The sequence below is a fragment of the Macrosteles quadrilineatus genome, unplaced genomic scaffold, assembly GCF_028750875.1.
Source record: "Macrosteles quadrilineatus isolate MER2022 unplaced genomic scaffold, UCM_ALF_1.0 Scaffold_1__1_contigs__length_201487025, whole genome shotgun sequence".
In the NCBI taxonomy this organism is placed as follows: domain Eukaryota; kingdom Metazoa; phylum Arthropoda; class Insecta; order Hemiptera; family Cicadellidae; genus Macrosteles; species Macrosteles quadrilineatus.
The window spans coordinates 167981843-167990037 of NW_026542594.1; the positions used below are offsets into that span (position 1 = coordinate 167981843).

At 39.9% G+C, this 8195-nt stretch overlaps 1 long non-coding RNA gene across 1 annotated transcript; it reads left to right on the forward strand.

The window, feature by feature from the left end:
• LOC128983162 (uncharacterized) lies at positions 1–8195 on the forward strand. Its single transcript, XR_008489799.1, has 4 exons — positions 1–407; positions 5333–5460; positions 6853–6961; positions 8014–8195. It is a non-coding gene; the product is annotated as an uncharacterized LOC128983162 (long non-coding RNA).

Sequence of the window (8195 nt, forward strand, 5' to 3'; positions counted from 1 at the left end):
TTACATGGGAATGTGTTTACTGTACAATGGAAAAAATGGATGTCAGCAAATAAGATTTTAGGTCAAGCTATTCCATATTTAAAATTAAGAAAAAGAACTGCCAACTATTAAACTGTCCCTTTAGGATTTGGAATTTTTCCCTCAAGAGCTTGGAATTTTTGAAGTGACAAATGTTGATTTTAACCAATTCCACTAAAGCTGCATCACACAACACAGGTAAATAGAAGTATGTTTTGGTCCAGATAGGATTACTTTTAATAGTTCGTTGATCCTGTTTCAGATCTCTCCGATTGTAGCGGGTGAACTTTCCTGAGAAAATCTCACAGCAAGTAATTCAACTACTTCCAAGTATGAACTTCCCGCTTCGAGAAGATGTTAATATCAGCGGTCTTTTTTATCATTTGCAGGTAATTTTTTACATATCTTATAACTATATGTTTAAATTGATAAGAATATGATACTCAATGGATTTACGTTACGACGTACATGCTACGTAACTACACAGCGCTCCCAGGGGTGTGTGCCATAACCTAAGGTAACCGCAGCTCGGCTGACAGTTTATTGAGCGGAGCGAGCGAAGCGAGCGAAGCTCTTATACGTCGACTTTTATGCATTTCGTAATACGCAAACTCCTCCTAGACGGCTGAATCAATGGTTTTCAAATTTTGGATGGTGATAAAGACCATATCGGTGAGTGCCAACATCTATATGGCGTTAAAAATAACTCTCAGGAATCCGCCCCACTGGGTCTCAAAGTTTCAATGTAGTCCTTATGGAAGCAGTATTTGACACATAAACAAAGACATATGATCAGCTGTTGACTTTAAAATGCAGTAGATAAATAAATAGCTGATAGCATTATTCCTCAGATATTAGAACATAAACGGTGGTTTGGATCATAAAATAATCAAATGACGACAATAACTTGAGGTCCATGACGTAGGAAGTGGTGAAGGAAGTAGTAAAGGTGAGCAGTCTGGAGTGTGCAAACCGTTTATGACATTTAGATTTAGGTATCTGCATTCCAAAATTTATAAGGGAAGGGAGGAAAACGGGTCCGCGACGTAGGAAGTGTTAAAGGAAGTACTAAGGGTGAACAGTCTGGAGTGTGGAAACTATTTATGTCGATTAGATTTAGGTATCTGCATTCCTAAAATTCTATGGGAAGGGAGGAAAACGGATCCGCGACGTAGAAAGTGGTGAAGGAAGTACTAAAGTGAGCAGTCTGGAGTGTGCAAACTGTTTATGAGGGTTAGATTTAGGTATCTGCATTCCAAAAATTATAAGGGAAGGGAGGAAAACGGGTCCGCGACGTAGGAAGTGTTAAAGGAAGTACTAAAGGTGAACAGTCTGGAGTGTGGAAACTGTTTATGACGATTAGATTTAGGTATCTGCATTCCTAAAATTCTATGGGAAGGGAGGAAAACGGATCCGCGACGTAGAAAGTGGTGAAGGAAGTACTAAAGTGAGCAGTCTGGAGTGTGCAAACTGTTTATGACAATTAGATTTAGGTATCTGCATACCAAAAATTATAAGGGAAGGGAGGAAAACGGGTCCGCGACGTAGGAAGTGATGAAGGAAGTAGTCAAGGCAAGCTGTCCGGGTTGTGGGAACTGCTTAAGCCCATTATATTAAGGTATTTGCAATCCTATGATGCTATGGGAAGGGAGGGAAACATGTCCGTCACGTAGGAAGTGGTGAAGGAAGTAGTAAAGGCCAGCAGTCAGGAGTGTGGGAACTGTTTATGACGATTAGATGAAGATATCTGCAATCATAAAATGCTATGGGAAGGGAGGATAACGGGTCCGCGACGTGGGAAGTGATGAAGGAAGTAGTCAAGGCAAGCTGTCCGGAGTGTAGGAACTGTTTATGACAATAAGATTAAGGTATCTGCAATCATAAAATTCTATGGAAAGGGAGGGAAACAGTTCCATGGCGTAGGAAGTGGCGAAGGAAGTAGTAAAGGCGAGTAGTCCGGAGTGTTGGAACTGTTTATGACGATTAGATTGAGCTATCTGCATTCCTAAAATTCTATGGGAAGGGAGGAAAACAGGTCTGTCACGTAGGAAGTGGTGAAGGAAGTAGTAAAGGCGAGCGGTCCGGAGTGTGGGCACTGTTTATGACGATTAGATGAAGTTATCTGCAATCATAAAAGCTATGGGAAGGGAGGATAACGGGTCCGCGACGTAGGAAGTGATGAAGGAAGCAGTCAAGGCAAGCTGTCCGGAGTATGGGAACTGTTTATGACAATTAGATTAAGGTTTCTGCAATCATAAAATGCTACGGGAAGGGAGGAAAACGGATCCGCGACGTAGGAAGTGATGAAAGAAGTAGTAAAGGCGAGCAGTCCGAGGGTTGGAACTGTTTATGACGATTAGATTAAGGATTAAGGTATCTGCAATCATAAAATGCTATGGGAAGGGAGGAAAAGGGGTCCGCGACGTAGGCAGTGATGAAGGAAGTAGCCAAGGCAAGCTGTCCGGAGTGTGAGAACTGCTTATGACCATTATATTAAGGTAGTTGCAATCCTATGATGCTATGGTAAGGGAGGGAAACATGTCCGTCACGTAGGAAGTGGTGAAGACAGTAGTAAAGGCGAGCAGTCCGGAGCATGGAAACTGTTTATGACGATTAGATTAAGATATCTGCAATCATAAAATGCTATGGGAAGGGAGGATAGCGGGTCCGCGACGTAGGAAGTGATGAATGAATTAGTCAAGACAAGCTGTCCAGGCCCACTTTTATAAACGGGCAGACTGGGCATATGCCCAGGGGCGCCGGAGGTTTGGGGGCGCTCACAGGGTGCCCCTCAACCATCGCCTGCCCGCACTAGGAAAAAAGGGGGGTACTGCTTTGGGTTTGCCCAGGGCTCCACTGACCCTTAACGCGGCCCTGAAGCTGTCCGGAGTGTGGGAACTGTTTATGACGATTAGATTAAGGTATATGTAATCATAAAATGCTACGGGAAGGGAGGGAAACAGGTCCGTTGCGTAGGAAGTGGCGATGGAATCAGTAAAGGCGAGCAGTCCGGAGTGTGGGAACTGTTTATGACGATAAGATTAAGGTATTTGCAATCCTATGATGCTCTGGGAAGGGAGGGAAACATGTCTGTCACGTAGGAAGGGGTGAAGGAAGTAGTCAAGGCGGGCTGTCCAGAGTGTGGGAACTGTTTATGACGATAAGATTAAGGTATCTGCAATCTTAAAATGCTATGGAAAGGGTTAGGAAAAGGTCCGTGGCGTAGGAAGTGGCGAAGGAAGTAGTAAAGGTGAGCAGTCCGGAGTGTGGGAACTGTTTATGACGATTAGATTAAGGTATCTGCAATCATAAAATGCTGTGGGAAGGGAGGAAAACAGGTCCACGATGTAGGAAGTGGTGAAGGAAGTAGTAAAGGCGAGCAGTCCGGAGTGTGGGAGCTGTTTATGACGATTAGATGAAGATATCCGCAATCCTAAAATGCTATGGGAACGGAGGATAACGGGTTTGCGACGTAGGAAGTGATGAAGGAAGTAGTCAAGGCAAGCTGACCGGAGTGTGGGAACTGCTTATGACCATTATATTAAGGTATTTGCAATCCTATGATGCTCTGGGAAGGGAGGGAAACATGTCTGTCACGTAGGAAGTGGTGAAGGAAGTAGTCAAGGCGGGCTGTCCAGAGTGTGGGAATTGTTTATGACGATAAGATTAAGGTATCTGCAATCTTAAAATGCTATGGAAAGGGTTAGGAAAAGGTCCGTGGCGTAGGAAGTGGCGAAGGAAGTAGTAAAGGTGAGCAGTCCGGAGTGTGGGAACAGTTTATGACGATTAGATTAAGGTATCTGCAATCATAAAATGCTGTGGGAAGGGAGGAAAACAGGTCCACGATGTAGGAAGTGGTGAAGGAAGTAGTGAAGGCGAGCAGTCCGGAGTGTGGGAGCTGTTTATGACGATTAGATGAAGATATCCACAATCCTAAAATGCTATGGGAACGGAGGATAACGGGTCCGCGACGTAGGAAGTGATGAAGGAAGTAGTAAAGGCAAATTGTCCGGAGTACAGGAACTGTTTATGACAATTAGATTAAGGTGTCTGCAATAATAAAATGCTATGGGAAGGAAGAGAAAAGGTCCGAGACGTATGAAGTGGTGAAGGAATTTTTAAGGTGAGCAAAGTGGAGTGTGGGAACTGGAAACCGTTTGTAGCAGTTAAATTAATGTATCTGCAATGCTGAAATGCTATGAGAAGGGATGGAAGCATCCCCACGACATAGAAAATGGTGAAAGAAGTGTTAAAGGCTAGCAGTGCAGAGTGTGGGGAATGTTTGTGGCAATTAGATTAATGTATCTAAAATACTAAATTGCTATGGAAAGTGATGAAAACAGGTCCACGATGTAGAAAAAGGCTTAGAAAGTAGTTAAGTATGAGCATAGTGTGAAAACCGTCTGTGGCAGTTAGATTGATGTATCTTTAATCCAAAAATGCTATGAGAAGGGAAGGAAACAAGTCTATGACGTAGAAATGGTGAAGGAAGTAGTAAGGCTGGCAGCGCAGAGTGTGGGAACTGTCTTTGGCAATTACATTAATATATCTGCAATCCTAAAATGTTATGGGAAGAGAGGGAAATAGGTCCACGACGTAGGGGGTGGTGAAGGAAGTAGTAAAGGTGAGCGTGTTGAGTGTGGGAATGGATTAATGTATCTGCAAAGCTAAAACGCTATGGGAAGAGACTGTAAACTGTAGGTTAAAATAATTTCGAAGCACGAATCGATACATATTTCGATACATGCAATCGTTTATAATAGAAATTTACAACTGAGTTGCCAACAGCTGATTTTTACTCCATATAGAGGATAAAAACTATTTTTACTCCATAGAGGATAAAAACTTTTTTACTTCCTAAAGACTAAAATTGCTACTTTAGACCCTCAACGCATGCATTAAAAACGACTGGTATTACTGCAGTATGACCAAAACAATATAATATAAACCCTTGACGACTCCGCTCAATTTTGTGGATGCTTCTGCGAACGCCACCTAGTATTTAATTATTTTAGTCTATGAAGATACACAATGGATTTACAGATCAGCGTTACTAAACAGTAAACATGCAATAGTATGTTAATAAACCGATGTATAATTTGGAAAAATAAACTAACAAATAAAATAGATCTCATGATAGATTTAAATTACCTAAGTACTGGCGTTTGTCCAGAATAATCAGTAAATTCTATATATATCGAAGATATGATAAATTAGATTCTAGACTTTGTTGATTTTACAAGAAACGTATATATTTAATCATAATTGTGTTAATCCTTTAATCCTTTTAACCCCTTGATGTGCCTTGTTGCAGGAATATCACCGTGGTGTGCTGCTGTCTGCCAATCGTACCAAAAGCGTAGCATGGAATTTAACTCAGCTGTAAATTCTGCCCCACGTCGGCCACGTCAGGCTCCTTGAACAGTTTCGTCCCTTATTAAGGTAATTATCTTACAAATGATTTACTATTTAAAACAAAGAAATTAATAGTTGTTAAATACATAGACACTTTAAAAGGTCTCTTAATTTTTTTTAAGGTTCTTGCTATATTGAGCTGATCTGTTTCCCAAATGAGGTTCAAGAAGAATATCTTGTCTGTGGTAAAGCAAAATTCCAAACTACATAAATACTCAGGGCTGTATTTCCCTAACAGCGGACACAGCAGTTGCGGGGGCCTAGGCCTAGGAGGGGGCCCATCTATTTTTTTTTTTTTTATAAATTAATTTCACTGATTTAATCTGTTTTGCCGCAATTGAGAGAGACGTTGATAATCGGATAATGGAAGACGATAATAATGTCTACATAGCCAAGGAAAATAGTCAGAATTCACTACAATCATTATTTTTTTCATTTAAAATTTTTTTTCGCCCCCCAAAAAAGCCAATTGCCTTGCACCTAATATCGGCCCTGCACATTCCGGTTAGTAAACCAATCCTATCCTATCTAACAACCACATCATTCTTTTGTGGTGCATTTGTCCACTGAAACTGTGATCCGCGACTCTCACCCGACTGTCGTGCTTGCAAGGGCGTACATGATTAAATGGGTGCTCACCCACACCACAATTGTTTTGTCAGATGTCGTGCGTTCTCCCTATTAGTCCTAGTTCTCGTTGCACCTTCTCTCTGTGCACTTTGCATACTGCGTTTGTTTTTTGAAGTGAATAGTGACAGTTGTGAGTGACAATGGCTTCAAATATGAATTATCGTGTAGATCGAAAATAGCAACTGAAGTGATAATTGACAATGATGTTTTGATTGAATTAGTGGAAGCAAACCCAGTACTGTGGGATAAAACTTTAAACTATTATAAGGACAGAAATTAAATGAAAGAAGCGTGGAAACTAGTTTGCTCTGCTCTGAGAGAGGTTTTTGAACAATTGGAGGGTAAAGAAAAAAAAACATTTATTAGTTATTATTTATTATTATTAGGTTTTTTAATCAATTAATAACTTGATTAATTGGGTTGAATCCAGTACTTCCTCTCAATCCTACGCTGCCTAATTCTGCACCACATTGCAACCACAGGTAACAGATTCATTGTTTTACTATTTTTGATACAGGACCACTCTTAATATATTGCACAACACACACTCACTCGTCCACAGCTACCGAGCAACTGGTCATTTACCCGATAAAAATACAGTAAAAAACAGTAAACATGCAATTGTACGTAAATAAACCGATGTATAAATTGGAAAAATAAACTAACAATTCAATAAGATCAAATGATAGATATTCTAGACTTGGTTGATTTCACAAGAAACGTATATAATTAATTGTAATTGTGTTAATCCTTTTAAACCTTTAAACCCCTTGATGTTCCTTGTTGCAGGAATATCACAGTGGTGTGCTGGTGTCTGCCAATCAAAAACGTAGCATGAGATTTAACGCAGCTGGATCCTGCCCCACGTCAGGCTACTCGAACACTTTTGTCCCTTGAGGTAACTATCATACACTTGATTTACTATTTGAAACAAAGAAATAAATAGTTGTCAAATACATAGACACTTTAAAAGGTGTCTTAAGCTTTTTTTAGTTCTTATCATATTGAGCTGATTTCTTTCCAGTATGAGGTTCAAGAACAATCTTCTTGTTACAAGTAGAATTGAAAATATATTTCTAACAGTGCATTTAGAGTGGAGTCAATATTTTAGTGGCCCCAGTTACCAAGCTTTTGTGTTTTAAAAAAATACACAAATACCAGCTGCTTTGAAACAAAACAGCTGTTAGATTAGAACCCTATTTGTGGTGCCACTTCAATGGCTGTGGCCTGGAGTTAAAGGGGGCATGAATGTAAAAGAATATAAAAAAAATTCAAAAAGGTAAAAGGTTTAAATTACCTGTATCCGTCACGTTTGTAGTTAATTAACTACAGCCGTTTTGTGTTGTAAAAACATATCTTCAGTTCAAACGTACATTGATTTATTCCATGGTCGTCATAAGGTTTAAAGTTCACAGAAATAACACATACACGTACACAAAACACTAAACATAAATTGGCCAATACAAAACGTACGAAAACGCCTATGACCTACCTTCTACCGGCACCGTACGTGTCCGATGTCTATTACGTGTTTTTCGTATTTTTTGTTTTGGCCAATTTATGTTTAATGTTTTGTGTATGTGTATGTTATTTTTGTGAACTTTAAACCTTACGACGACCATTCCATGGAATAAATCAATGTACATTTGACCTGAAGATGTGTTTTTACAACACAAAACGGCTGTAGTCAATTAACTACAAACCAGGATCACTTGACGGATACAGGTAATTTAAACCTTTTATTGTAATATTCTTTTATCCAGAGGCTATAGGCTACCATAAAAATGAAAAGAATATTTATTGAAAGAGACTATAATTAATTAGGTCCCAGGTCCTAATATCAGAGTAGTATGTATTATATAGTATGTATTATGAGCGACTTATCAGTATTCAAAGTATCAGGTAGTATGTCCCTGATACTAGTGATGATGTTGTCTTTCTTCTGTTAAGATGGAGGGAGAGTACTAGATGCCGACATGGACCTGCTCTGTGTCGCCGTCACAGGAACAGTACAAGCTGTGCAGACCGACTCGCCACTCTGAACGACTTTGGAAAGCGAAGAATTGGCACATGCTCTGTATATTTCTAATCTTTTTTTGTATTAAACTCCGTTTACAAAATTTTGGTGGTTA